The sequence below is a fragment of the Lithobates pipiens genome, unplaced genomic scaffold (genome assembly GCF_037356315.1).
Source record: "Lithobates pipiens isolate NorthernLeopardFrog02 unplaced genomic scaffold, aLitPip1_a1.2 Scaffold_8, whole genome shotgun sequence".
NCBI classification, from domain to species: Eukaryota; Metazoa; Chordata; class Amphibia; order Anura; family Ranidae; genus Lithobates; species Lithobates pipiens.
Genome location: NW_027507903.1, coordinates 273,930,901 through 273,958,179, shown reverse-complemented (window position 1 = coordinate 273,958,179; position 27,279 = coordinate 273,930,901). Strand labels below are relative to the sequence as shown.

At 46.2% G+C, this 27,279-nt stretch overlaps 20 non-coding genes across 20 annotated transcripts; all 20 read left to right on the top strand.

Moving 5' to 3' along the window:
* The first annotated feature begins 5,038 nt into the window (after positions 1-5,038).
* On the top strand, positions 5,039-5,111 carry TRNAV-UAC (transfer RNA valine (anticodon UAC)). The gene has a single exon. It is a non-coding gene; the product is annotated as a tRNA-Val (tRNA).
* Positions 5,112-5,896: 785 nt separating this feature from the next.
* Positions 5,897-5,969, top strand: TRNAV-AAC (transfer RNA valine (anticodon AAC)). The gene has a single exon. It is a non-coding gene; the product is annotated as a tRNA-Val (tRNA).
* A 111-nt stretch (positions 5,970-6,080) lies between these two features.
* Positions 6,081-6,153, top strand: TRNAV-UAC (transfer RNA valine (anticodon UAC)). The gene has a single exon. It is a non-coding gene; the product is annotated as a tRNA-Val (tRNA).
* A 969-nt stretch (positions 6,154-7,122) lies between these two features.
* On the top strand, positions 7,123-7,195 carry TRNAV-UAC (transfer RNA valine (anticodon UAC)). The gene has a single exon. It is a non-coding gene; the product is annotated as a tRNA-Val (tRNA).
* Positions 7,196-8,273: 1,078 nt separating this feature from the next.
* Positions 8,274-8,346, top strand: TRNAV-UAC (transfer RNA valine (anticodon UAC)). Its single transcript has one exon. It is a non-coding gene; the product is annotated as a tRNA-Val (tRNA).
* A 969-nt stretch (positions 8,347-9,315) lies between these two features.
* Positions 9,316-9,388, top strand: TRNAV-UAC (transfer RNA valine (anticodon UAC)). Its single transcript has one exon. It is a non-coding gene; the product is annotated as a tRNA-Val (tRNA).
* Positions 9,389-10,357: 969 nt separating this feature from the next.
* Positions 10,358-10,430, top strand: TRNAV-UAC (transfer RNA valine (anticodon UAC)). The gene has a single exon. It is a non-coding gene; the product is annotated as a tRNA-Val (tRNA).
* Positions 10,431-11,399: 969 nt separating this feature from the next.
* On the top strand, positions 11,400-11,472 carry TRNAV-UAC (transfer RNA valine (anticodon UAC)). The gene has a single exon. It is a non-coding gene; the product is annotated as a tRNA-Val (tRNA).
* Positions 11,473-12,550: 1,078 nt separating this feature from the next.
* On the top strand, positions 12,551-12,623 carry TRNAV-UAC (transfer RNA valine (anticodon UAC)). Its single transcript has one exon. It is a non-coding gene; the product is annotated as a tRNA-Val (tRNA).
* A 969-nt stretch (positions 12,624-13,592) lies between these two features.
* On the top strand, positions 13,593-13,665 carry TRNAV-UAC (transfer RNA valine (anticodon UAC)). Its single transcript has one exon. It is a non-coding gene; the product is annotated as a tRNA-Val (tRNA).
* A 969-nt stretch (positions 13,666-14,634) lies between these two features.
* Positions 14,635-14,707, top strand: TRNAV-UAC (transfer RNA valine (anticodon UAC)). Its single transcript has one exon. It is a non-coding gene; the product is annotated as a tRNA-Val (tRNA).
* A 969-nt stretch (positions 14,708-15,676) lies between these two features.
* Positions 15,677-15,749, top strand: TRNAV-UAC (transfer RNA valine (anticodon UAC)). Its single transcript has one exon. It is a non-coding gene; the product is annotated as a tRNA-Val (tRNA).
* Positions 15,750-16,643: 894 nt separating this feature from the next.
* TRNAV-UAC (transfer RNA valine (anticodon UAC)) lies at positions 16,644-16,716 on the top strand. Its single transcript has one exon. It is a non-coding gene; the product is annotated as a tRNA-Val (tRNA).
* Positions 16,717-17,685: 969 nt separating this feature from the next.
* Positions 17,686-17,758, top strand: TRNAV-UAC (transfer RNA valine (anticodon UAC)). Its single transcript has one exon. It is a non-coding gene; the product is annotated as a tRNA-Val (tRNA).
* A 969-nt stretch (positions 17,759-18,727) lies between these two features.
* On the top strand, positions 18,728-18,800 carry TRNAV-UAC (transfer RNA valine (anticodon UAC)). Its single transcript has one exon. It is a non-coding gene; the product is annotated as a tRNA-Val (tRNA).
* Positions 18,801-19,769: 969 nt separating this feature from the next.
* On the top strand, positions 19,770-19,842 carry TRNAV-UAC (transfer RNA valine (anticodon UAC)). The gene has a single exon. It is a non-coding gene; the product is annotated as a tRNA-Val (tRNA).
* A 1,071-nt stretch (positions 19,843-20,913) lies between these two features.
* TRNAV-UAC (transfer RNA valine (anticodon UAC)) lies at positions 20,914-20,986 on the top strand. Its single transcript has one exon. It is a non-coding gene; the product is annotated as a tRNA-Val (tRNA).
* Positions 20,987-21,954: 968 nt separating this feature from the next.
* Positions 21,955-22,027, top strand: TRNAV-UAC (transfer RNA valine (anticodon UAC)). Its single transcript has one exon. It is a non-coding gene; the product is annotated as a tRNA-Val (tRNA).
* A 1,071-nt stretch (positions 22,028-23,098) lies between these two features.
* TRNAV-UAC (transfer RNA valine (anticodon UAC)) lies at positions 23,099-23,171 on the top strand. Its single transcript has one exon. It is a non-coding gene; the product is annotated as a tRNA-Val (tRNA).
* Positions 23,172-24,144: 973 nt separating this feature from the next.
* TRNAV-UAC (transfer RNA valine (anticodon UAC)) lies at positions 24,145-24,214 on the top strand. Its single transcript has one exon. It is a non-coding gene; the product is annotated as a tRNA-Val (tRNA).
* The last annotated feature ends 3,065 nt before the right edge of the window (positions 24,215-27,279 follow it).

Below are 27,279 nucleotides of genomic sequence, written 5' to 3'. Positions count from 1 at the left end.
TTGAACCCGAAGGGAGCTAACTGATAAAGGTAAGTCCAAGCCAGATTGCAGGAACCCCAACACATCTTGAACTGTGGGTGAAACATAGGAACTGGTTCTGGAGGACACATAATAAACAAACTTGGCCCAGATTCGTTCATACACCTTATTAGTGCTTCTTCTCCTTGCACTTAGGAGAGTAGGAATGGCTTCCTTAGGACACCCTAGAGCTTCCAGCCTTCCCCTCTCAAGAACCAGACCTTCAACCGGAGCTGAGCCGGACATGGATGGAGAACCGACCCTTGGGAGAGAAGGTCCCGTCTGGACGGAAGAGGAACCGGGTCTCGAAAGCTGAGGAGGGATAGGAGAGGAAACCAGGGCCTGTTGGGCCAATACGGGATTATTGCCAATACTTCTACTCCTTCCCATCTGAGTCTCTTCAGGAATTGGAAGATGATTGGCATTGGGGGAAAGGCATATGCCTTGTGGAATCGCCACTGCTCTGTTAGGGCATCTATCCCGTAGGCCTGCGGATCCTTGAACCTCGAATAGAACTTTGTTAGCTTCTTGTTGAAACGAGAGGCGAAAAGGTCCACTTCTGGAGACATCCCCAGGGATAGAACCCACTGAAACACCTCTTCGTGAAGGGTCCATTCGTTGTTGTCCAAGTGGACTCGTGATAGAAAGTCCGCCTGGACATTGAGGACTCCGGGTACATAGGCTGCTGTTAGGTTGGACAGGTTCCTCTGAGCCCAACGCATTATTGGCTCCACTTCCTTCAGCAAAGACCGACTTCTGGTGCCCCCTTGCTTCCTCACGTATGCGACCGCAGTCGTATTGTCCAGCCTGAGGACTACGGATGCACCCACTATCAGATGTGGAAACGCCAACAGCGCTAGGAAGGCTGCTCGTAGTTCCAACACATTCGACACTATTCCCCGAGAGGGAAAGTCCCAAACGCCCTGGGCCACTTCCGAAAGACAATGTGCCCCCCAGCCTTTGTTGCTGGCATCTGATGTTACTGAGATCCATTTGATTGGCAGAAGAGAGTGACAATTCAGTAGATTCTCCCGACGAAGCCACCAAAGGAGGGAACCTCTCATGGTCTGAGAAACTTCGATGGACTGGGCCTTTTCTCCCGACCATTGACGGAGAAACCCCACCTGAAAGGGGCGCACCCTCCATTGTGCCCACTTCACCATGGGTATAGTAGACACCATGGTGCCTATGATCTTTAGGCAATGAAGAGCACTGAGACGAGAAGAGGAGAGAGCTAGGTGGATCCTGTCTCGTATTACTGCAATTTTCTCCTCGGGCAGAGAGATGGTACCTCTTGCTGTGTTGAACAGGGCACCGAGGAACACGAGAGACTGCGTAGGAACCAACTGGCTCTTCTCTAAATTCAGGAGCCAACCGAATTCCTTGAGGGTTGCGATGACTTGATCCCTGTGGCTCAAGAGACAATCCTTGTCCTGAGCGAGAAGAAGCAGATAGTCTAGATAATGATGAATCCGGATCTTTCTGATTCTCAACAAGGCTACGACTGCCAGAAGGACTTTCGAGAAAGTGCGAGGGGAGGTTGACAGACCGAAAGGAAGGCAAGTAAACTGTAAATGGAACTGGCCAATGGAAAAACGGAGAAACTGTTGGAACTCTGCGGCCACTGGGACGTGAAAATAGGCGTCTTTGAGGTCTATTGAGACAAGCCAGTCCCCTGGCTGCACTGATTGTTGGATCGTGGACAGCGTTTCCATTTTGAACTTTTCCTTTTTTATGTAGCGATTTAGATGCGTCAGGTCTATTACGGGTCTCCAAGTACCGTTCTTCTTCTGGACCAGGAAAAGAGGTGAATACATTCCCCTGCCGCGCTGGACATCTGGAACAGGAATAGCGGCGCCTTGATCCAACAAAGATTTTATGTAAGCTAGAAGAATTTGTCTTTCTTCTTCTGACTTTGGAATGGATGTGGGAACAAACTTGAGTTTGGGTACACTGCTGAATGTCCACGTGTGTCCGGAAGAAACCGTCTTGACGGTCCAAAAATCCTGGATCAAGGCCGCCCAAACGTGTCGAAAGTGGAACAAACGTGCTCCTACCCGGACCGCCTGGACGGGCTTGATCTCAAAAGGACTTAGTCGGCTCCTTTTCCCCCATTGAATTGCCTTTCGCAGACTTCTTGAGAGATGTCTGTCTGGACCTCCAAGATCTAGAAAATTCTCGTCCAGGCCTGTAAGTGCGCGCCTCCCTAGCACGATCTTGAACCTGCTTCCTAGGGAACGATCTTCTTTGACCCTGCAGGCGTCTATCCTGGGGAAGAAACCCCGACTTACCTCCAGTGGCTCGAGTTATGGCACTATCCAGCTTATTGCCAAAAAGGGAAGAACCATCAAAAGGAATACGGCACCAAACCTGCTTAGAAGCGGGATCGGCTAACCAAGGACGGAGCCAAAGGGCACGCTTGGCAGTTACAGAGGAGAGCATAACTCGAGCCACCAGACGGATAATGTCGATCGAGGCCTCTCCCAGAAAAGCTGAAGCCAGTCTCAATTCCTGAATAGGAGAACTCCTGGCCAGATCTTCAGAAACATTCCTGAGTGAATCGTCAACATTATTGGACCAAACTTCCATTGCTCTAGACAGAGCCGCTACGGCCAAAGCCGGCTTGCAGGCCATCCCGGCCGTAAGGTAGATCCGCTTTAGGTCAGAATCAATTCTTCTATCCAAAGCGTCCTTAAAAGAGACTGTGTCTTCCAGGGGAAGGGTAACATGTCTGCCCAATCGCATTACTGCTGCGTCCACTAGAGGAGTAGACTCCAAATTCTTAACTTCTTCTTCCTTGAAAGGATAAAGTCTCTGAATTTTAGATAGAAGAGAATTCTTTTTCTCTACCTTGCTCCACTCATCTGAAATTACTTCTCCCAGTTCTGAGAGGAAGGGGAAGCTAATACGCTCTTTCTTCAATTGTTTGAAAAAATGTCTTTGTTTTGCCGGGGCCACTACCGGCTCTTCCCAGCTCAGTGTTTCCTTAATGGCTTTGACCAAGGGAGGGAGCAGGGCAAAGTCAAAACCTGAACCAGACTCTTCCTCTTCAGATTCACTCTCTGAAAGGACAGCAGATGGATGGCTAGGCAGCGAGGAATCCCAAGTGTCCTGGGCCTGAGCATCCCTCCCTGGAGACCTTGGAGACTCTATGGGAGACAACTGGGGGGCTTCAAACTTCTTAAGACTGTCCTTAACCAATCTTTCCACCATAGACCTTAGCTGTTGGTCAGAGTCACTCCTTTCACCCGTCGCTTTGATATAACAGGCATCACAAAGGGACTTGTCAGCAGGAACCTGCGTCTTGCACCCCCAGCATACACCTTCAGCTACGTGACATGGGTGAGCTGATGAAGGGCGGGAAGATTCCCGGCTACGAAGACTGGTTCTCGCAGGAGAATCATGTCGTCTGGACCTGGAAGAGGAATGCCGGCGGTGGGACTTAGACGAGTCACTTCCTCGGTGAGAACTTCGTCGTTGAGTAGACCTAGAAGGGCTGTAGAACAAACCAGCAGTGTTAGTGGAACATTCCCTAATGTTTCACTGCTTCCCCCCCCCCCCGGTAGGTAACCCCAAAAGAAGTACCTTCTCCGAGAGGGCTGGCCACTAGCAGGCGGTGAGGCATCCCCAGGATCCATAGGGCTAGAGAAAGAAACAGCCTAATTTAAACACAGAAAAAACAGCTAAGGAGGCAGAGAAAAAACTGATCCCATAAAGACACATACCTTAACACTGAAGAAACAGAGCTCAGGAATGATGTTGCAGGCTTACAAACATCCCAGGCATACTACCAGCTGTTTTCTGTTTTTAAATTCGCCGCCAAAGTGACGTCACGATTTTCGTCACTAAAACGCTAGTGCGCATGCGCGAAGCCCGCATCGTGCATGCGCGAACCAAGCCTCGTCCTCGCTCCGGTCTCGCGCATGCGCAGAACGACCGAGCGGCGAAACAAGGAAGTAACTGGGCGGCTGGAACGCACGGAAACCAGCCGCCCAAACAGCCAGATACACCGCACGGCGCTGTATGGGGGAAATGAAAACGAAGGGACACTGCAAACCTAAAAAAAGAAAGCAACAACAAACAAATACAGGCTGCCATGGAAAGAAAACGGCTCGCCACTCCAGAAGACGGACACCAGCCGAGGTAGTTCCCCACACACGCCGGACTTCAGAAGGAGGGGGGGGGACGTTGGGGGCGAACAGTCACCTGCTAGTAGCAAGGTTCATGACTCAAACGCGGTTTCACCTGTCAGTGACTAGGCATACACCTCTTCAGCGCCTCTTCCATATGCCCCTTTTCCATACTCCGCTAGTAGCTAGAGCTTATCGGAAATTTACGACTTCCAAGTCGCACGGCCGGTCTGTAACGTAGAAAAAAGTAAGTCTTCAGGGTAAAAAGACACATGTTAAGTCCTATGGAGGAGGACAAAAAAAGAACACGGCCTGTGGCAGGGAGCAAAGATTTATGGGAGTATCGTCCTATAGGGTAATGGAGGCGGGACTAAACCCACACGTAGGCTGCCATGGAGTCTGTCAGGAAACCTGACGACCATTGGTGTATGTTTTCAGCTGACCTGGTGATAAACGTGTGTGGAAAAGCTAGAGGTGATATCCATGACTCAGTGTATCTTGCCAGCACTGGCTGTTTTCAGCATGTTCTTTGCATCAAGTTAGTCATCTGAGATGGGCTTTCTTCCTTGTTTTCTTCATTACCCAAGAGTATAATTTGCAAGGACGGTAAACTGGACTCAGGTTATGAAATTACCAGAAACAAAAAATAGCTAATATGGTGACCCCAACCTCTGACCACCCAACCCGCAAAACTCCATCAAGGTGGGTTTCTGTAGTGTAGTGGTTATCACGTTTGCCTAACACGCGAAAGGTCCCTGATTCGAAACCGGGCAGAAACACTGTGCACATGCTAGTGATTTTTGCCACAGTCACTTTCAGCTGCCTTATTCACCCATCGTACATTAATGTAGACTTTCGGTTTGCAAGACACAGCTGAGCTGTGAAAATGGGTTTCTGTAGTGTAGTGGTTATCACGTTCGCCTTACACGCGAAAGGTCCCCAGTTCGAAACCGGGCAGAAACAGTGCTTACCCTTAACTTTTTCACAGTCAGGCAAACTCAAAGCTCTTGCCACGCCTTGCCCCTCTGGCAGCCGTACGTGAAATCTGTCAATAGAAAGCACAGTTTAGGTGTAACACCTTGAACGGGATCTCTTTTTCTTCACTCTTTGTGAGTCAACCAGGAGAACCTGAAGACCCTAGTCTGAAGATGTTAGGTGAGTTGGTTTGCTGGTCCTACATAGGTAAAGTTTTGCTGCAGTGCCTATAGTGCAAATTCTGTATGAGCTGACCAGCAATACCTGCTGACCATTGCTGTAAGTGTTTAGGCAAACTTCTTTTCTGGACCCAAAGGCAATTGGAATGTGGACTTTGGTTCTCCAGCTTAGTCAGCTGAGCTGAAAAACCTGACCATCGCTGTAAGTGTTTAGTGATTAGGCAAACTTCTTTTCTGAACCCAAAGGCATTTGGAATGTGGACTTTGGTTCTCATGCTTAGTCACTTGAGCTGGAAAACCTGACGACCATTGGTGTATGTTTTCAGCTGACCTGGTGATAAAAGTGTGTGGAAAAGCTAGAGGTGATATCCATGACTCAGTGTATCTTGCCAGTACTGGCTGTTTTCAGCATGTTCTTTGCATCAAGTTAGTCATCTGAGATGGGCTTTCTTCCTTGTTTTCTTCATTACCCAAGAGTATAATTTGCAAGGACGGTAAACTGGACTCAGGTTATCAAATAACCAGAAACAAAAAATAGCTAATATGGTGACCCCAACCTCCGACCACCCAACCCGCAAATATCCATCAAGGTGGGTTTCTGTAGTGTAGTGGTTATCACGTTCGCCTAACACGCGAAAGGTCCCCGGTTCGAAACCGGGCAGAAACACTGTGCACATGCTAGTGATTTTTGCCACAGTCACTTTCAGCTGCCTTATTCACGCAGTGTACATTAGCGTAGACTTTTGGTTTGCAAGACACAGCTAAGCTGTAAAAATGGGTTTCTGTAGTGTAGTGGTTAACACGTTCGCCTTACATGCGTAAGGTCCCCGGTTTGAAACCGGGCAGAAACAGTGCTTACCTTTAACTTTTTCACAGTCAGGCAAACTCAAAGCTCTTGCCACGCCTTGCCCCTCTGGCAGCCGTACGTGAAATCTGTCAATAGAAAGCACAGTTTAGGTGTAACACCTTGAACGGGATCTCTTTTTCTTCACTCTTTGTGAGTCAACCAGGAGAACCTGAAGACCCTAGTCTGAAGATGTTAGGTGAGTTGGTTTGCTGGTCCTACATAGGTAAAGTTTTGCTGCAGTGCCTATAGTGCAAATTCTGTATGAGCTGACCAGCAATACCTGCTGACCATTGCTGTAAGTGTTTAGGCAAACTTCTTTTCTGGACCCAAAGGCAATTGGAATGTGGACTTTGGTTCTCCAGCTTAGTCAGCTGAGCTGAAAAACCTGACCATCGCTGTAAGTGTTTAGTGATTAGGCAAACTTCTTTTCTGGACCCAAAGGCATTTGGAATGTGGACTTTGGTTCTCATGCTTAGTCACTTGAGCTGGAAAACCTGACGACCATTGGTGTATGTTTTCAGCTGACCTGGTGATAAACGTGTGTGGAAAAGCTAGAGGTGATATCCAGGACTCAGTGTATCTTGCCAGTACTGGCTGTTTTCAGCATGTTCTTTGCATCAAGTTAGTCATCTGAGATGGGCTTTCTTCCTTGTTTTCTTCATTACCCAAGAGTATAATTTGCAAGGACGGTAAACTGGACTCAGGTTATGAAATTACCAGAAACAAAAAATAGCTAATATGGTGACCCCAACCTCTGACCACCCAACCTGCAAAAATCCATCAAGGTGGGTTTCTGTAGTGTAGTGGTTATCACGTTTGCCTAACACGCGAAAGGTCCCCGGTTCGAAACCGGGCAGAAACACTGTGCACATGCTAGTGATTTTTGCCACAGTCACTTTCAGCTGCCTTATTCACCCATCGTACATTAATGTAGACTTTCGGTTTGCAAGACACAGCTGAGCTGTGAAAATGGGTTTCTGTAGTGTAGTGGTTATCACGTTCGCCTTACACGCGAAAGGTCCCCGGTTCGAAACCGGGCAGAAACAGTGCTTACCTTTAACTTTTTCACAGTCAGGTAAACTCAAAGCTCTTGCCACGCCTTGCCCCTCTGGCAGCCGTACGTGAAATCTGTCAATAGAAAGCACAGTTTAGGTGCAACACCTTGAACGGGAGCTCTTTTTCTTCACTCTTTGTGAGTCAACCAGGAGAACCTGAAGACCTTAGCCTGAAGATGTTAGGTGAGTTGGTTTGCTGGTCCTACATAGGTAAAGTTTTGCTGCAGTGCCTATAGTGCAAATTCTGTATGAGCTGACCAGCAATACCTGCTGACCATTGCTGTAAGTGTTTAGGCAAACTTCTTTTCTGGACCCAAAGGCAATTGGAATGTGGACTTTGGTTCTCCAGCTTAGTCAGCTGAGCTGAAAAACCTGACCATCGCTGTAAGTGTTTAGTGATTAGGCAAACTTCTTTTCTGGACCCAAAGGCATTTGGAATGTGGACTTTGGTTCTCCAGCTTAGTCAGCTGAGCTGAAAAACCTGACCATCGCTGTAAGTGTTTAGTGATTAGGCAAACTTCTTTTCTGGACCCAAAGGCATTTGGAATGTGGACTTTGGTTCTCATGCTTAGTCACTTGAGCTGGAAAACCTGACGACCATTGGTGTATGTTTTCAGCTGACCTGGTGATAAACGTGTGTGGAAAAGCTAGAGGTGATATCCATGACTCAGTGTATCTTGCCAGTACTGGCTGTTTTCAGCATGTTCTTTGCATCAAGTTAGTCATCTGAGATGGGCTTTCTTCCTTGTTTTCTTCATTACCCAAGAGTATAATTTGCAAGGACGGTAAACTGGACTCAGGTTATGAAATTACCAGAAACAAAAAATAGCTAATATGGTGACCCCAACCTCTGACCACCCAACCTGCAGAAATCCATCAAGGTGGGTTTCTGTAGTGTAGTGGTTATTACGTTTGCCTAACACGCGAAAGGTCCCCGGATGGAAACCGGGCAGAAACACTGTGCACATGCTAGTGATTTTTGCCACAGTCACTTTCAGCTGCCTTATTCACCCATCGTACATTGACGTAGACTTTCGGTTTGCAAGACACAGCTGAGCTGTGAAAATAGGTTTCTGTAGTGTAGTGGTTATCACGTTCGCCTTACACGCGAAAGGTCCCTGGTTCGAAACCGGGCAGAAACAGTGCTTACCTTTAACTTTTTCACAGTCAGGCAAACTCAAAGCTCTTGCCACGCCTTGCCCCTCTGGCAGCTGTACGTAAAATCTGTCAATAGAAAGCACAGTTTAGGTGCAACACCTTGAACGGGATCACTTTTTCTTCACTCTTTGTGAGTCAACCAGGAGAACCTGAAGACCCTAGCCTGAAGATGTTAGGTGAGTTGGTTTGCTGGTCCTACATAGGTAAAGTTTTGCTGCAGTGCCTATAGTGCAAATTCTGTATGAGCTGACCAGCAATACCTGCTGACCATTGCTGTAAGTGTTTAGGCAAACTTCTTTTCTGGACCCAAAGGCAATTGGAATGTGGACTTTGGTTCTCCAGCTTAGTCAGCTGAGCTGAAAAACCTGACCATCGCTGTAAGTGTTTAGTGATTAGGCAAACTTCTTTTCTGGACCCAAAGGCATTTGGAATGTGGACTTTGGTTCTCATGCTTAGTCACTTGAGCTGGAAAACCTGACGACCATTGGTGTATGTTTTCAGCTGACCTGGTGATAAACGTGTGTGGAAAAGCTAGAGGTGATATCCATGACTCAGTGTATCTTGCCAGTACTGGCTGTTTTCAGCATGTTCTTTGCATCAAGTTAGTCATCTGAGATGGGCTTTCTTCCTTGTTTTCTTCATTACCCAAGAGTATAATTTGCAAGGACGGTAAACTGGACTCAGGTTATGAAATTACCAGAAACAAAAAATAGCTAATATGGTGACCCCAACCTCTGACCACCCAACCTGCAGAAATCCATCAAGGTGGGTTTCTGTAGTGTTGTGGTTATTACGTTTGCCTAACACGCGAAAGGTCCCCGGTTCGAAACCGGGCAGAAACACTGTGCACATGCTAGTGATTTTTGCCACAGTCACTTTCAGCTGCCTTATTCACCCATCGTACATTGACGTAGACTTTCGGTTTGCAAGACACAGCTGAGCTGTGAAAATAGGTTTCTGTAGTGTAGTGGTTATCACGTTCGCCTTACACGCGAAAGGTCCCTGGTTCGAAACCGGGCAGAAACAGTGCTTACCTTTAACTTTTTCACAGTCAGGCAAACTCAAAGCTCTTGCCACGCCTTGCCCCTCTGGCAGCTGTACGTAAAATCTGTCAATAGAAAGCACAGTTTAGGTGCAACACCTTGAACGGGATCACTTTTTCTTCACTCTTTGTGAGTCAACCAGGAGAACCTGAAGACCCTAGCCTGAAGATGTTAGGTGAGTTGGTTTGCTGGTCCTACATAGGTAAAGTTTTGCTGCAGTGCCTATAGTGCAAATTCTGTATGAGCTGACCAGCAATACCTGCTGACCATTGCTGTAAGTGTTTAGGCAAACTTCTTTTCTGGACCCAAAGGCAATTGGAATGTGGACTTTGGTTCTCCAGCTTAGTCAGCTGAGCTGAAAAACCTGACCATCGCTGTAAGTGTTTAGTGATTAGGCAAACTTCTTTTCTGGACCCAAAGGCATTTGGAATGTGTACTTTGGTTCTCATGCTTAGTCACTTGAGCTGGAAAACCTGACGACCATTGGTGTATGTTTTCAGCTGACCTGGTGATAAACGTGTGTGGAAAAGCTAGAGGTGATATCCATGACTCAGTGTATATTGCCAGTACTGGCTGTTTTCAGCATGTTCTTTGCATCAACTTAGTCATCTGAGATGGGCTTTCTTCCTTGTTTTCTTCATTACCCAAGAGTATAATTTGCAAGGACGGTAAACTGGACTCAGGTTATCAAATAACCAGAAACAAAAAATAGCTAATATGGTGACCCCAACCTCCGACCACCCAACCCGCAAAAATCCATCAAGGTGGGTTTCTGTAGTGTAGTGGTTATCACGTTCGCCTAACATGCGAAAGGTCTACGGTTCGAAACCGGGCAGAAACACTGTGCACATGCTAGTGATTTTTGCCACAGTCACTTTCAGCTGCCTTATTCACCCATCGTACATTAACGTAGACTTTCGGTTTGCAAGACACAGGTGAGCTGTGAAAATGGGTTTCTGTAGTGTAGTGGTTATCACATTCGCCTTACACGCGAAAGGTCCCCGGTTCGAAACCGGGCAGAAACAGTGCTTACCTTTAACTTTTTCACAGTCAGGCAAACTCAAAGCTCTTGCCACGCCTTGCCCCTCTGGCAGCTGTACGTGAAATCAGTCAATAGAAAGCACAGTTTAGGTGCAACACCTTGAACGGGATCACTTTTTCTTCACTCTTTGTGAGTCAACCAGGAGAACCTGAAGACCCTAGCCTGAAGATGTTAGGTGAGTTGGTTTGCTGGTCCTACATAGGTAAAGTTTTGCTGCAGTGCCTATAGTGCAAATTCTGTATGAGCTGACCAGCAATACCTGCTGACCATTGCTGTAAGTGTTTAGGCAAACTTCTTTTCTGGACCCAAAGGCAATTGGAATGTGGACTTTGGTTCTCCAGCTTAGTCAGCTGAGCTGAAAAACCTGACCATCGCTGTAAGTGTTTAGTGATTAGGCAAACTTCTTTTCTGGACCCAAAGGCATTTGGAATGTGGACTTTGGTTCTCATGCTTAGTCACTTGAGCTGGAAAACCTGACGACCATTGGTGTATGTTTTCAGCTGACCTGGTGATAAACGTGTGTGGAAAAGCTAGAGGTGATATCCATGACTCAGTGTATCTTGCCAGTACTGGCTGTTTTCAGCATGTTCTTTGCATCAAGTTAGTCATCTGAGATGGGCTTTCTTCCTTGTTTTCTTCATTACCCAAGAGTATAATTTGCAAGGACGGTAAACTGGACTCAGGTTATGAAATTACCAGAAACAAAAAATAGCTAATATGGTGACCCCAACCTCTGACCACCCAACCTGCAAAAATCCATCAAGGTGGGTTTCTGTAGTGTAGTGGTTATCACGTTTGCCTAACACGCGAAAGGTCCCCGGTTCGAAACCGGGCAGAAACACTGTGCACATGCTAGTGATTTTTGCCACAGTCACTTTCAGCTGCCTTATTCACCCATCGTACATTAATGTAGACTTTCGGTTTGCAAGACACAGCTGAGCTGTGAAAATGGGTTTCTGTAGTGTAGTGGTTATCACGTTCGCCTTACACGCGAAAGGTCCCCGGTTCGAAACCGGGCAGAAACAGTGCTTACCTTTAACTTTTTCACAGTCAGGTAAACTCAAAGCTCTTGCCACGCCTTGCCCCTCTGGCAGCCGTACGTGAAATCTGTCAATAGAAAGCACAGTTTAGGTGCAACACCTTGAACGGGAGCTCTTTTTCTTCACTCTTTGTGAGTCAACCAGGAGAACCTGAAGACCTTAGCCTGAAGATGTTAGGTGAGTTGGTTTGCTGGTCCTACATAGGTAAAGTTTTGCTGCAGTGCCTATAGTGCAAATTCTGTATGAGCTGACCAGCAATACCTGCTGACCATTGCTGTAAGTGTTTAGGCAAACTTCTTTTCTGGACCCAAAGGCAATTGGAATGTGGACTTTGGTTCTCCAGCTTAGTCAGCTGAGCTGAAAAACCTGACCATCGCTGTAAGTGTTTAGTGATTAGGCAAACTTCTTTTCTGGACCCAAAGGCATTTGGAATGTGGACTTTGGTTCTCCAGCTTAGTCAGCTGAGCTGAAAAACCTGACCATCGCTGTAAGTGTTTAGTGATTAGGCAAACTTCTTTTCTGGACCCAAAGGCATTTGGAATGTGGACTTTGGTTCTCATGCTTAGTCACTTGAGCTGGAAAACCTGACGACCATTGGTGTATGTTTTCAGCTGACCTGGTGATAAACGTGTGTGGAAAAGCTAGAGGTGATATCCATGACTCAGTGTATCTTGCCAGTACTGGCTGTTTTCAGCATGTTCTTTGCATCAAGTTAGTCATCTGAGATGGGCTTTCTTCCTTGTTTTCTTCATTACCCAAGAGTATAATTTGCAAGGACGGTAAACTGGACTCAGGTTATGAAATTACCAGAAACAAAAAATAGCTAATATGGTGACCCCAACCTCTGACCACCCAACCTGCAGAAATCCATCAAGGTGGGTTTCTGTAGTGTAGTGGTTATTACGTTTGCCTAACACGCGAAAGGTCCCCGGATGGAAACCGGGCAGAAACACTGTGCACATGCTAGTGATTTTTGCCACAGTCACTTTCAGCTGCCTTATTCACCCATCGTACATTGACGTAGACTTTCGGTTTGCAAGACACAGCTGAGCTGTGAAAATAGGTTTCTGTAGTGTAGTGGTTATCACGTTCGCCTTACACGCGAAAGGTCCCTGGTTCGAAACCGGGCAGAAACAGTGCTTACCTTTAACTTTTTCACAGTCAGGCAAACTCAAAGCTCTTGCCACGCCTTGCCCCTCTGGCAGCTGTACGTAAAATCTGTCAATAGAAAGCACAGTTTAGGTGCAACACCTTGAACGGGATCACTTTTTCTTCACTCTTTGTGAGTCAACCAGGAGAACCTGAAGACCCTAGCCTGAAGATGTTAGGTGAGTTGGTTTGCTGGTCCTACATAGGTAAAGTTTTGCTGCAGTGCCTATAGTGCAAATTCTGTATGAGCTGACCAGCAATACCTGCTGACCATTGCTGTAAGTGTTTAGGCAAACTTCTTTTCTGGACCCAAAGGCAATTGGAATGTGGACTTTGGTTCTCCAGCTTAGTCAGCTGAGCTGAAAAACCTGACCATCGCTGTAAGTGTTTAGTGATTAGGCAAACTTCTTTTCTGGACCCAAAGGCATTTGGAATGTGGACTTTGGTTCTCATGCTTAGTCACTTGAGCTGGAAAACCTGACGACCATTGGTGTATGTTTTCAGCTGACCTGGTGATAAACGTGTGTGGAAAAGCTAGAGGTGATATCCATGACTCAGTGTATCTTGCCAGTACTGGCTGTTTTCAGCATGTTCTTTGCATCAAGTTAGTCATCTGAGATGGGCTTTCTTCCTTGTTTTCTTCATTACCCAAGAGTATAATTTGCAAGGACGGTAAACTGGACTCAGGTTATGAAATTACCAGAAACAAAAAATAGCTAATATGGTGACCCCAACCTCTGACCACCCAACCTGCAGAAATCCATCAAGGTGGGTTTCTGTAGTGTTGTGGTTATTACGTTTGCCTAACACGCGAAAGGTCCCCGGTTCGAAACCGGGCAGAAACACTGTGCACATGCTAGTGATTTTTGCCACAGTCACTTTCAGCTGCCTTATTCACCCATCGTACATTGACGTAGACTTTCGGTTTGCAAGACACAGCTGAGCTGTGAAAATAGGTTTCTGTAGTGTAGTGGTTATCACGTTCGCCTTACACGCGAAAGGTCCCTGGTTCGAAACCGGGCAGAAACAGTGCTTACCTTTAACTTTTTCACAGTCAGGCAAACTCAAAGCTCTTGCCACGCCTTGCCCCTCTGGCAGCTGTACGTAAAATCTGTCAATAGAAAGCACAGTTTAGGTGCAACACCTTGAACGGGATCACTTTTTCTTCACTCTTTGTGAGTCAACCAGGAGAACCTGAAGACCCTAGCCTGAAGATGTTAGGTGAGTTGGTTTGCTGGTCCTACATAGGTAAAGTTTTGCTGCAGTGCCTATAGTGCAAATTCTGTATGAGCTGACCAGCAATACCTGCTGACCATTGCTGTAAGTGTTTAGGCAAACTTCTTTTCTGGACCCAAAGGCAATTGGAATGTGGACTTTGGTTCTCCAGCTTAGTCAGCTGAGCTGAAAAACCTGACCATCGCTGTAAGTGTTTAGTGATTAGGCAAACTTCTTTTCTGGACCCAAAGGCATTTGGAATGTGTACTTTGGTTCTCATGCTTAGTCACTTGAGCTGGAAAACCTGACGACCATTGGTGTATGTTTTCAGCTGACCTGGTGATAAACGTGTGTGGAAAAGCTAGAGGTGATATCCATGACTCAGTGTATATTGCCAGTACTGGCTGTTTTCAGCATGTTCTTTGCATCAACTTAGTCATCTGAGATGGGCTTTCTTCCTTGTTTTCTTCATTACCCAAGAGTATAATTTGCAAGGACGGTAAACTGGACTCAGGTTATCAAATAACCAGAAACAAAAAATAGCTAATATGGTGACCCCAACCTCCGACCACCCAACCCGCAAAAATCCATCAAGGTGGGTTTCTGTAGTGTAGTGGTTATCACGTTCGCCTAACATGCGAAAGGTCTACGGTTCGAAACCGGGCAGAAACACTGTGCACATGCTAGTGATTTTTGCCACAGTCACTTTCAGCTGCCTTATTCACCCATCGTACATTAACGTAGACTTTCGGTTTGCAAGACACAGGTGAGCTGTGAAAATGGGTTTCTGTAGTGTAGTGGTTATCACATTCGCCTTACACGCGAAAGGTCCCCGGTTCGAAACCGGGCAGAAACAGTGCTTACCTTTAACTTTTTCACAGTCAGGCAAACTCAAAGCTCTTGCCACGCCTTGCCCCTCTGGCAGCTGTACGTGAAATCAGTCAATAGAAAGCACAGTTTAGGTGCAACACCTTGAACGGGATCACTTTTTCTTCACTCTTTGTGAGTCAACCAGGAGAACCTGAAGACCCTAGCCTGAAGATGTTAGGTGAGTTGGTTTGCTGGTCCTACATAGGTAAAGTTTTGCTGCAGTGCCTATAGTGCAAATTCTGTATGAGCTGACCAGCAATACCTGCTGACCATTGCTGTAAGTGTTTAGGCAAACTTCTTTTCTGGACCCAAAGGCAATTGGAATGTGGACTTTGGTTCTCCAGCTTAGTCAGCTGAGCTGAAAAACCTGACCATCGCTGTAAGTGTTTAGTGATTAGGCAAACTTCTTTTCTGGACCCAAAGGCATTTGGAATGTGGACTTTGGTTCTCATGCTTAGTCACTTGAGCTGGAAAACCTGACGACCATTGGTGTATGTTTTCAGCTGACCTGGTGATAAACGTGTGTGGAAAAGCTAGAGGTGATATCCATGACTCAGTGTATCTTGCCAGTACTGGCTGTTTTCAGCATGTTCTTTGCATCAAGTTAGTCATCTGAGATGGGCTTTCTTCCTTGTTTTCTTCATTACCCAAGAGTATAATTTGCAAGGACGGTAAACTGGACTCAGGTTATGAAATTACCAGAAACAAAAAATAGCTAATATGGTGACCCCAACCTCTGACCACCCAACCTGCAAAAATCCATCAAGGTGGGTTTCTGTAGTGTAGTGGTTATCACGTTCGCCTAACACGCGCAAGGTCCCCGGTTCGAAACCGAGCAGAAACACTGTGCACATCCTAGTGATTTTTGCCACAGTCACTTTCAGCTGCCTTATTCACCCATCGTACATTAACGTAGACTTTCGGTTTGCAAGACACAGCTGAGCTGTGAAAATGGGTTTCTGTAGTGTAGTGGTTATCACGTTCGCCTTACATGCGAAAGGTCCCTGGTTCGAAACCGGGCAGAAACAGTGCTTACCTTTAACTTTTTCACAGTCAGGCAAACTCAAAGCTCTTGCCACGCCTTGCCCCTCTGGCAGCTGTACGTAAAATCTGTCAATAGAAAGCACAGTTTAGGTGCAACACCTTGAACGGGATCACTTTTTCTTCACTCTTTGTGAGTCAACCAGGAGAACCTGAAGACCCTAGCCTGAAGATGTTAGGTGAGTTGGTTTGCTGGTCCTACATAGGTAAAGTTTTGCTGCAGTGCCTATAGTGCAAATTCTGTATGAGCTGACCAGCAATACCTGCTGACCATTGCTGTAAGTGTTTAGGCAAACTTCTTTTCTGGACCCAAAGGCAATTGGAATGTGGACTTTGGTTCTCCAGCTTAGTCAGCTGAGCTGAAAAACCTGACCATCGCTGTAAGTGTTTAGTGATTAGGCAAACTTCTTTTCTGGACACAAAGGCATTTGGAATGTGGACTTTGGTTCTCCAGCTTAGTCAGCTGAGCTGAAAAACCTGACCATCGCTGTAAGTGTTTAGTGATTAGGCAAACTTCTTTTCTGGACCCAAAGGCATTTGGAATGTGGACTTTGGTTCTCATGCTTAGTCACTTGAGCTGGAAAACCTGACGACCATTGGTGTATGTTTTCAGCTGACCTGGTGATAAACGTGTGTGGAAAAGCTAGAGGTGATATCCATGACTCAGTGTATCTTGCCAGTACTGGCTGTTTTCAGCATGTTCTTTGCATCAAGTTAGTCATCTGAGATGGGCTTTCTTCCTTGTTTTCTTCATTACCCAAGAGTATAATTTGCAAGGACGGTAAACTGGACTCAGGTTATGAAATTACCAGAAACAAAAAATAGCTAATATGGTGACCCCAACCTCTGACCACCCAACCTGCAGAAATCCATCAAGGTGGGTTTCTGTAGTGTAGTGGTTATCACGTTCGCCTTACACGCGAAAGGTCCCCGGTTCGAAACCGGGCAGAAACAGTGCTTACCTTTAACTTTTTCACAGTCAGGCAAACTCAAAGCTCTTGCCACGCCTTGCCTCTCTGGCAGCCGTACGTGAAATCTGTCAATAGAAAGCACAGTTTAGGTGCAACACCTTGAACGGGAGCTCTTTTTCTTCACTCTTTGTGAGTCAACCAGGAGAACCTGAAGACCCTAGCCTGAAGATGTTAGGTGAGTTGGTTTGCTGGTCCTACATAGGTAAAGTTTTGCTGCAGTGCCTATAGTGCAAATTCTGTATGAGCTGACCAGCAATACCTGCTGACCATTGCTGTAAGTGTTTAGGCAAACTTCTTTTCTGGACCCAAAGGCAATTGGAATGTGGACTTTGGTTCTCCAGCTTAGTCAGCTGAGCTGAAAAACCTAACCATCGCTGTAAGTGTTTAGTGATTAGGCAAACTTCTTTTCTGGACCCAAAGGCATTTGGAATGTGGACTTTGGTTCTCCTGCTTAGTCACCTGAGCTGGAAAACCTGACGACCATTGGTGTATGTTTTCAGCTGACCTGGTGATAAAAGTGTGTGGAAAAGCTAGAGGTGATATCCATGACTCAGTGTATCTTGCCAGTACTGGCTGTTTTCAGCATGTTCTTTGCATCAAGTTAGTCATCTGAGATGGGCTTTCTTCCTTGTTTTCTTCATTACCCAAGAGTATAATTTGCAAGGACGGTAAACTGGACTCAGGTTATCAAATAACCAGAAACAAAAAATAGCTAATATGGTGACCCCAACCTCCGACCACCCAACCCGCAAAAATCCATCAAGGTGGGTTTCTGTAGTGTAGTGGTTATCACGTTCGCCTAACACGCGAAAGGTCCACGGTTCGAAACCGGGCAGAAACACTGTGCACATGCTAGTGATTTTTGCCACAGTCACTTTCAGCTGCCTTATTCACCCATCGTACATTAACGTAGACTTTCGGTTTGCAAGACACAGCTGAGCTGTGAAAATGGGTTTCTGTAGTGTAGTGGTTATCACGTTCGCCTTACACGCGAAAGGTCCCCGGTTCGAAACCGGGCAGAAACAGTGCTTACCTTTAACTTTTTCACAGTCAGGCAAACTCAAAACTCTTGCCACGCCTTGCCCCTCTGGCAGCCGTACGTGAAATCTGTCAATAGAAAGCACAGTTTAGGTGCAACACCTTGAACGGGATCTTTTTTTCTTCACTCTTTGTGAGTCAACCAGGAGAACCTGAAGACCCTAGTCTGAAGATGTTAGGTGAGTTGGTTTGCTGGTCCTACATAGGTAAAGTTTTGCTGCAGTGCCTATAGTGCAAATTCTGTATGAGCTGACCAGCAATACCTGCTGACCATTGCTGTAAGTGTTTAGGCAAACTTCTTTTCTGGACCCAAAGGCAATTGGAATGTGGACTTTGGTTCTCCAGCTTAGTCAGCTGAGCTGAAAAACCTGACCATCGCTGTAAGTGTTTAGTGATTAGGCAAACTTCTTTTCTGGACCCAAAGGCATTTGGAATGTGGACTTTGGTTCTCATGCTTAGTCACTTGAGCTGGAAAACCTGACGACCATTGGTGTATGTTTTCAGCTGACCTGGTGATAAACGTGTGTGGAAAAGCTAGAGGTGATATCCATGACTCAGTGTATCTTGCCAGTACTGGCTGTTTTCAGCATGTTCTTTGCATCAAGTTAGTCATCTGAGATGGGCTTTCTTCCTTGTTTTCTTCATTACCCAAGAGTATAATTTGCAAGGACGGTAAACTGGACTCAGGTTATGAAATTACCAGAAACAAAAAATAGTTAATATGGTGACCCCAACCTCTGACCACCCAACCCGCAAAAATCCATCAAGGTGGGTTTCTGTAGTGTAGTGGTTATCACGTTCGCCTAACACGCGAAAGGTCCCTGGTTCGAAACCAGGCAGAAACACTGTGCACATGCTAGTGATTTTTGCCACAGTCACTTTCAGCTGCCTTATTCACCCATCGTACATTAACGTAGACTTTCGGTTTGCAAGACACAGCTGAGCTGTGAAAATGGGTTTCTGTAGTGTAGTGGTTATCACGTTCGCCTTACACGCGAAAGGTCCCTGGTTCGAAACCGGGCAGAAACAGTGCTTACCTTTAACTTTTTCACAGTCAGGCAAACTCAAAGCTCTTGCCACGCCTTGCCCCTCTGGCAGCTGTACTTGAAATCTGTCAATAGAAAGCACAGTTTAGGTGCAACACCTTGAACGGGATCTCTTTTTCTTCACTCTTTGTGAGTCAACCAGGAGAACCTGAAGACCCTAGCCTGAAGATGTTAGGTGAGTTGGTTTGCTGGTCCTACATAGGTAAAGTTTTGCTGCAGTGCCTATAGTGCAAATTCTGTATGAGCTGACCAGCAATACCTGCTGACCATTGCTGTAAGTGTTTAGGCAAACTTCTTTTCTGGACCCAAAGGCAATTGGAATGTGGACTTTGGTTCTCCAGCTTAGTCAGCTGAGCTGAAAAACCTGACCATCGCTGTAAGTGTTTAGTGATTAGGCAAACTTCTTTTCTGGACCCAAAGGCATTTGGAATGTGGACTTTGGTTCTCCTGCTTAGTCACCTGAGCTGGAAAACCTGACGACCATTGGTGTATGTTTTCAGCTGACCTGGTGATAAACGTGTGTGGAAAAGCTAGAGGTGATATCCATGACTCAGTGTATCTTGCCAGTACTGGCTGTTTTCAGCATGTTCTTTGCATCAAGTTAGTCATCTGAGATGGGCTTTCTTCCTTGTTTTCTTCATTACCCAAGAGTATAATTTGCAAGGACGGTAAACTGGACTCAGGTTATGAAATTACCAGAAACAAAAAATAGTTAATATGGTGACCCCAACCTCTGACCACCCAACCCGCAAAAATCCATCAAGGTGGGTTTCTGTAGTGAAGTGGTTATCACGTTCGCCTAACACGCGAAAGGTCCCCGGTTCAAAACCAGGCAGAACCACTGTGCACATGCTAGTGATTTTTGCCACAGTCACTTTCAGCTGCCTTATTCACCCATCGTACATTAACGTAGACTTTCGGTTTGCAAGACACAGCTGAGCTGTGAAAATGGGTTTCTGTAGTGTAGTGGTTATTACGTTCGCCTTACACGCGAAAGGTCCCCGGTTCGAAACCGGGCAGAAACAGTGCTTACCTTTAACTTTTTCACAGTCAGGCAAACTCAAAGCTCTTGCCACGCCTTGCCTCTCTGGCAGCCGTACGTGAAATCTGTCAATAGAAAGCACAGTTTAGGTGCAACACCTTGAACGGGAGCTCTTTTTCTTCACTCTTTGTGAGTCAACCAGGAGAACCTGAAGACCCTAGCCTGAAGATGTTAGGTGAGTTGGTTTGCTGGTCCTACATAGGTAAAGTTTTGCTGCAGTGCCTATAGTGCAAATTCTGTATGAGCTGACCAGCAATACCTGCTGACCATTGCTGTAAGTGTTTAGGCAAACTTCTTTTCTGGTCCCAAAGGCAATTGGAATGTGGACTTTGGTTCTCCAGCTTAGTCAGCTGAGCTGAAAAACCTGACCATCGCTGTAAGTGTTTAGTGATTAGGCAAACTTCTTTTCTGGACCCAAAGGCATTTGGAATGTGGACTTTCGTTCTCCAGCTTAGTCAGCTGAGCTGAAAAACCTGACCATCGCTGTAAGTGTTTAGGCAAACTTCTTTTCTGGACCCAAAGGCATTTGGAATGTGAACTTTGGTTCTCATGCTTAGTCACCTGAGCTGGAAAACCTGACGACCATTGGTGTATGTTTTCAGCTGACCTGGTGATAAAAGTGTGTGGAAAAGCTAGAGGTGATATCCATGACTCAGTGTATCTTGCCAGTACTGGCTGTTTTCAGCATGTTCTTTGCATCAAGTTAGGCATCTGAGATGGGCTTTCTTCCTTGTTTTCTTCATTACCCAAGAGTATAATATGCAAGGACGGTAAACTGGACTCAGGTTATCAAATAACCAGAAACAAAAAATAGCTAATATGGTGACCCCAACCTCCGACCACCCAACCCGCAAAAATCTCTCAAGGTGGGTTTCTGTAGTGTAGTGGTTATCACATTCGCCTAACACGCGAAAGGTCCCTGGTTCGAAACCGGGCAGAAACACTGTGCACATGCTAGTGATTTTTGCCACAGTCACTTTCAGCTGCCTTATTCACCCATCGTACATTAACGTAGACTTTCGGTTTGCAAGACACAGCTGAGCTGTGAAAATGGGTTTCTGTAGTGTAGTGGTTATCACGTTCGCCTTACACGCGAAAGGTCTCCGGTTCGAAACCGGGCAGAAACAGTGCTTACCTTTAACTTTTTCACAGTCAGGCAAACTCAAAGCTCTTGCCACGCCTTGCCCCTCTGGCAGCCGTACGTGAAATCTGTCAATAGAAAGCACAGTTTAGGTGTAACACCTTGAACGGGATCTCTTTTTCTTCACTCTTTGTGAGTCAACCAGGAGAACCTGAAGACCCTAGCCTGAAGATGTTAGGTGAGTTGGTTTGCTGGTCCTACATAGGTAAAGTTTTGCTGCAGTGCCTATAGTGCAAATTCTGTATGAGCTGACCAGCAATACCTGCTGACCATTGCTGTAAGTGTTTAGGCAAACTTCTTTTCTGGACCCAAAGGCAATTGGAATGTGGACTTTGGTTCTCCAGCTTAGTCAGCTGAGCTGAAAAACCTGACCATCGCTGTAAGTGTTTAGTGATTAGGCAAACTTCTTTTCTGGACCCAAAGGCATTTGGAATGTGGACTTTGGTTCTCCTGCTTAGTCACCTGAGCTGGAAAACCTGACGACCATTGGTGTATGTTTTCAGCTGACCTGGTGATAAACGTGTGTGGAAAAGCTAGAGGTGATATCCATGACTCAGTGTATCTTGCCAGTACTGGCTGTTTTCAGCATGTTCTTTGCATCAAGTTAGTCATCTGAGATGGGCTTTCTTCCTTGTTTTCTTCATTACCCAAGAGTATAATTTGCAAGGACGGTAAACTGGACTCAGGTTATGAAATTACCAGAAACAAAAAATAGTTAATATGGTGACCCCAACCTCTGACCACCCAACCCGCAAAATCCATCAAGGTGGGTTTCTGTAGTGAAGTGGTTATCACGTTCGCCTAACACGCGAAAGGTCCCCGGTTCAAAACCAGGCAGAACCACTGTGCACATGCTAGTGATTTTTGCCACAGTCACTTTCAGCTGCCTTATTCACCCATCGTACATTAACGTAGACTTTCGGTTTGCAAGACACAGCTGAGCTGTGAAAATGGGTTTCTGTAGTGTAGTGGTTATCACGTTCGCCTTACACGCGAAAGGTCCCCGGTTCGAAACCGGGCAGAAACAGTGCTTACCTTTAACTTTTTCACAGTCAGGCAAACTCAAAGCTCTTGCCACGCCTTGCCTCTCTGGCAGCCGTACGTGAAATCTGTCAATAGAAAGCACAGTTTAGGTGCAACACCTTGAACGGGAGCTCTTTTTCTTCACTCTTTGTGAGTCAACCAGGAGAACCTGAAGACCCTAGCCTGAAGATGTTAGGTGAGTTGGTTTGCTGGTCCTACATAGGTAAAGTTTTGCTGCAGTGCCTATAGTGCAAATTCTGTATGAGCTGACCAGCAATACCTGCTGACCATTGCTGTAAGTGTTTAGGCAATCTTCTTTTCTGGTCCCAAAGGCAATTGGAATGTGGACTTTGGTTCTCCAGCTTAGTCAGCTGAGCTGAAAAACCTGACCATCGCTGTAAGTGTTTAGTGATTAGGCAAACTTCTTTTCTGGACCCAAAGGCATTTGGAATGTGGACTTTCGTTCTCCAGCTTAGTCAGCTGAGCTGAAAAACCTGACCATCGCTGTAAGTGTTTAGGCAAACTTCTTTTCTGGACCCAAAGGCATTTGGAATGTGAACTTTGGTTCTCATGCTTAGTCACCTGAGCTGGAAAACCTGACGACCATTGGTGTATGTTTTCAGCTGACCTGGTGATAAAAGTGTGTGGAAAAGCTAGAGGTGATATCCATGACTCAGTGTATCTTGCCAGTACTGGCTGTTTTCAGCATGTTCTTTGCATCAAGTTAGGCATCTGAGATGGGCTTTCTTCCTTGTTTTCTTCATTACCCAAGAGTATAATATGCAAGGACGGTAAACTGGACTCAGGTTATCAAATAACCAGAAACAAAAAATAGCTAATATGGTGACCCCAACCTCCGACCACCCAACCCGCAAAAATCTCTCAAGGTGGGTTTCTGTAGTGTAGTGGTTATCACATTCGCCTAACACGCGAAAGGTCCCTGGTTCGAAACCGGGCAGAAACACTGTGCACATGCTAGTGATTTTTGCCACAGTCACTTTCAGCTGCCTTATTCACCCATCGTACATTAACGTAGACTTTCGGTTTGCAAGACACAGCTGAGCTGTGAAAATGGGTTTCTGTAGTGTAGTGGTTATCACGTTCGCCTTACACGCGAAAGGTCTCCGGTTCGAAACCGGGCAGAAACAGTGCTTACCTTTAACTTTTTCACAGTCAGGCAAACTCAAAGCTCTTGCCACGCCTTGCCCCTCTGGCAGCCGTACGTGAAATCTGTCAATAGAAAGCACAGTTTAGGTGTAACACCTTGAACGGGATCTCTTTTTCTTCACTCTTTGTGAGTCAACCAGGAGAACCTGAAGACCCTAGCCTGAAGATGTTAGGTGAGTTGGTTTGCTGGTCCTACATAGGTAAAGTTTTGCTGCAGTGCCTAAAGTGCAAATTCTGTATGAGCTGACCAGCAATACCTGCTGACCATTGCTGTAAGTGTTTAGGCAAACTTCTTTTCTGGACCCAAAGGCAATTGGAATGTGGACTTTGGTTCTCCAGCTTAGTCAGCTGAGCTGAAAAACCTTACCATCGCTGTAAGTGTTTAGTGATTAGGCAAACTTCTTTTCTGGACCCAAAGGCATTTGGAATGTGGACTTTGGTTCTCATGCTTAGTCACCTGAGCTGGAAAACCTGACGACCATTGGTGTATGTTTTCAGCTGACCTGGTGATAAAAGTGTGTGGAAAAGCTAGAGGTGATATCCATGACTCAGTGTATCTTGCCAGTACTGGCTGTTTTCAGCATGTTCTTTGCATCAAGTTAGGCATCTGAGATGGGCTTTCTTCCTTGTTTTCTTCATTACCCAAGAGTATAATATGCAAGGATGGTAAACTGGACTCAGGTTATCAAATAACCAGAAACAAAAAATAGCTAATATGGTGAACCCCAACCTCCGACCACCCAACCCGCAAAAATCCATGAAGGTGGGTTTCTGTAGAGTAGTTGTTATCATGTTCGCCTAACACGCGAAAGGTCCCCGGTTCGAAACCGGGCAGAAACACTGTGCACATGCTAGTGATTTTTGCCACAGTCACCTTAAGCTGCCTTATTCACGCATTGTACATTCACGTAGACTTTTGGTTTGCAAGACACAGCTGAGCTGTAAAAATGGGGTGCTGTAGTGTAGTGGTTATCACGTTCGCCTTACACGCGAAAGGTTCTCAGTTCAAAACCGGGCAGAAGCAGTGCTTACCTTTAACTTTTTCACAGTCAGGCAAACTCAAAGCTCTTGCCACGCCTTACCCCTCTGGCAGCCGTACGTGAAATCTGTCAATAGAAAGCACAGTTTAGGGGGGGCGCATGCGCGCGATCGCGGGAGATGGCTGCCTAATCCCCGTGCTCCGCGCCACCGGCCTCTTCACCTTCGGCCAATAGAGCACTACTGCCGAGCTACCGCAGACCGCATAGCTCCTGGAACGGCGGACATCACCTGGCACCCGCGGATATGCACCGTTCGCAGAAACATAAGCTTAAGTTCCCTAAACAGCCTAAAATAGCTGCCGCTACCGGGAGGGACAAGATGGCGCCCGAACCTCCGGAGCCAGACGATACTACCAGGCTCTCTGCAGCTCCTCCTGCTTCCCCCACGGACAGCCTGCTGCAATATCCCTCGGACCTGGTAAGCCCTGATAATCAGCAAGATGATGATATGCTAGTAAAATTTCGTTCCATAGTGCGGGATGAGATTACTATAGCCTCACGCAAGCTCTCCTCAGACCTCATGCGGGGCCTTAAAGAACTAGGCCACCGCACAAACCAACTAGAACAGCGCATGAACTTGACTACTACAGTTCTTGGGGGCCATGAGGAAGAAGTTGACAAACTGCATGCTGAGCTGGATATGCTGCGTGATAAATTAGAAGATTCTGAAAATAGGGCCCGCAGAAACAACCTGAGGATCCGAGGACTTCCTGAAGTTATCACTGATTTGCAAGGCACGGTCACGGTTCTCTTTCAGGAGTTGGCCCCAGATATCCCACTTGAACGTCTCGAATTTGATCGTATCCACTGATCCTTAGCGCCCAAACCTACCGATGGACCACCTAGGGATGTTATTATAAAGCTTCATTTTTATCGCACCAAAGAAAGACTTTTGCAGGCAGCAAGAGATCGCCCGGAAATTTCTTTCCAAAACCATTCTTTGCAATTGTTCTCTGATCTCTCTCCGGTTACATTTGCCAAGCGGAGAACCCTGAAACCTTACCTTCAAGTTTTGCAATCCAACGGTATTAAATACAGATGGGGTTTTCCTTTCAAACTTTCCTTTTTCTACCAAGGTCGCCACGTTCAAGCTTCCTCTGTGTCTGATCTGAAACGCCACTTCCAAGAACTCCACCTGGATCTCTCTGCATCTCAAGAAGGCTCCTCTACTCTGCATCCACAGAGGTCTCAGCCTCTCCGCGGTTCCTCGCAAGTCTCCAGGCAGGGCTCCCAGGCCCTTCGCTCACTTCAAGCCCAGCGCTTCCAGGCAGCTTCTAATGGATGAAAACCTGAACTACTTCTGACTGGAACTGTTGTCTCCCTCGGGTCCAGGATCCCGTAGAGGCTCTTTGGAGCCGTACTGATGGTAACTTTTTTTTTGGGGGGTATACTTATTATTTTATCTGTTCGTTTTCTTTTTCCCCTGCTGGTTATGGACCGCGTGGTTTTTTTTTTATTGGGTGGGGGATCCCTTGAGGACCCCACCAATTTCAGGTTTGACTTGGGAGCTAGTGTTTACTCCCACTATGTTGGTAATATATGTTTACTGGTATAATGTGTGCTCAAGTTGTTCTTGTTTTTTTTTCTATGGTTTATGGATAATATAGGCCGAAGGGGTCCGGTGGACCACTGCGCCCCTAAGGAGTCGATACTTGTCTGGGACTATGGTCCCAGCCAACCACCGACCTTTTAGTGGGCTGTCGGACCCACGTTTGTTCGCACTAATGTTTAGCCCACGATTGATACACCGGGATTTTCCCGGCCTTATTGTGCTTGTTCTTTCTTTCCTCTTCTACTGCTTACCTCTTCTCCCTTTCCATCCCTCTTTTTCTTTGCTCTCCTTCAGGTCCTTTGGGGTCGTGCCCGCTGCCATATATATGATGTCTAATACCCCTTGACGATGACTCTGCATTGGTTATCCCTGAATGTTCAGGGCATGAATTCCCCACAAAAAAGGGTAAAGATATTTAAATACCTTAAAAAACAGCGTATACATGTAGCATGTTTGCAAGAACCTCATTTCTCCTCTTTCTCTAGCCCTAAGTACTTTGACGCCCAATATCCCCAGGTATTTTTAGCTAATGGACCAACCAAACAGAGGGGAGTGCTGATAGCTTTTCATAAGTCTGCCCCTTTCAAGTGTACTAAACAAATAGCTGACCCCGACGGTAGGTATCTCTTGTTGGTAGGATCAATTCAGGATGTTGAGGTAACTGTGATGACATATTATGCTCCTAACTCCAACCCGGGCCCTTTTTTATCACACGTTTGTTCTCTTTTGCTATCTCACCCAATGGGGACCTTGCTTTTAGCCGGGGATTCAAATGTTGCCCTTGATCCAAGATTGGACAAATATCCATCGGAATGTGTGGTTGCGACATCCGCTGCTAAAACTTTTTCCCATTCCCTACGTTCCCACGATTTAGTAGACTTGTGGAGGGAATTTCACCCAACGAGTAAAGATTTTACGTACTATTCCCATCCACACCATTCCCATTCTAGAATAGACCACATGATAATGCTCAGAAAACACCTCCCACTGATAGAATCCGTCTCTATTTTGGCGGCTCCCTGGACGGATCATGACCCAATATTGGTGGTCTGTCGGTCCTTAGTACACAACCCCCACCGATCTGCATGGATTATGAATGACTCCTTATTGAGGATAGCACTCCCAGATATTAGGGAAGATCTTTTTAGAGCTTCCGAGGAATACTTTCGTCTTAATTCTCAAACCGTCTCCTCCCCGGTGACCTTCTGGGAAGCCTATAAGGCCGTGCTTCGGGGGCACATTATACAGATAGCATCTAAACGGAAAAAAGAGAGGCTAAAACTGCAAGCGATGTTAGAATCCCGGTTCGAGACCATCTCCACATCTTTTAAACAATCCCCCACCCCGAATAATCGTAGGCTTCTGGACCAGGCTCGTATGGAATTGGACCTTAGCCTCACAGATCAGGCGGAGCGTGTGCTCCGCTGGTCTAGACAACACTGGTACGTTAAAGCGAACAAACCTAACGCGATGTTGGCCAAAAGACTACGGACTTTT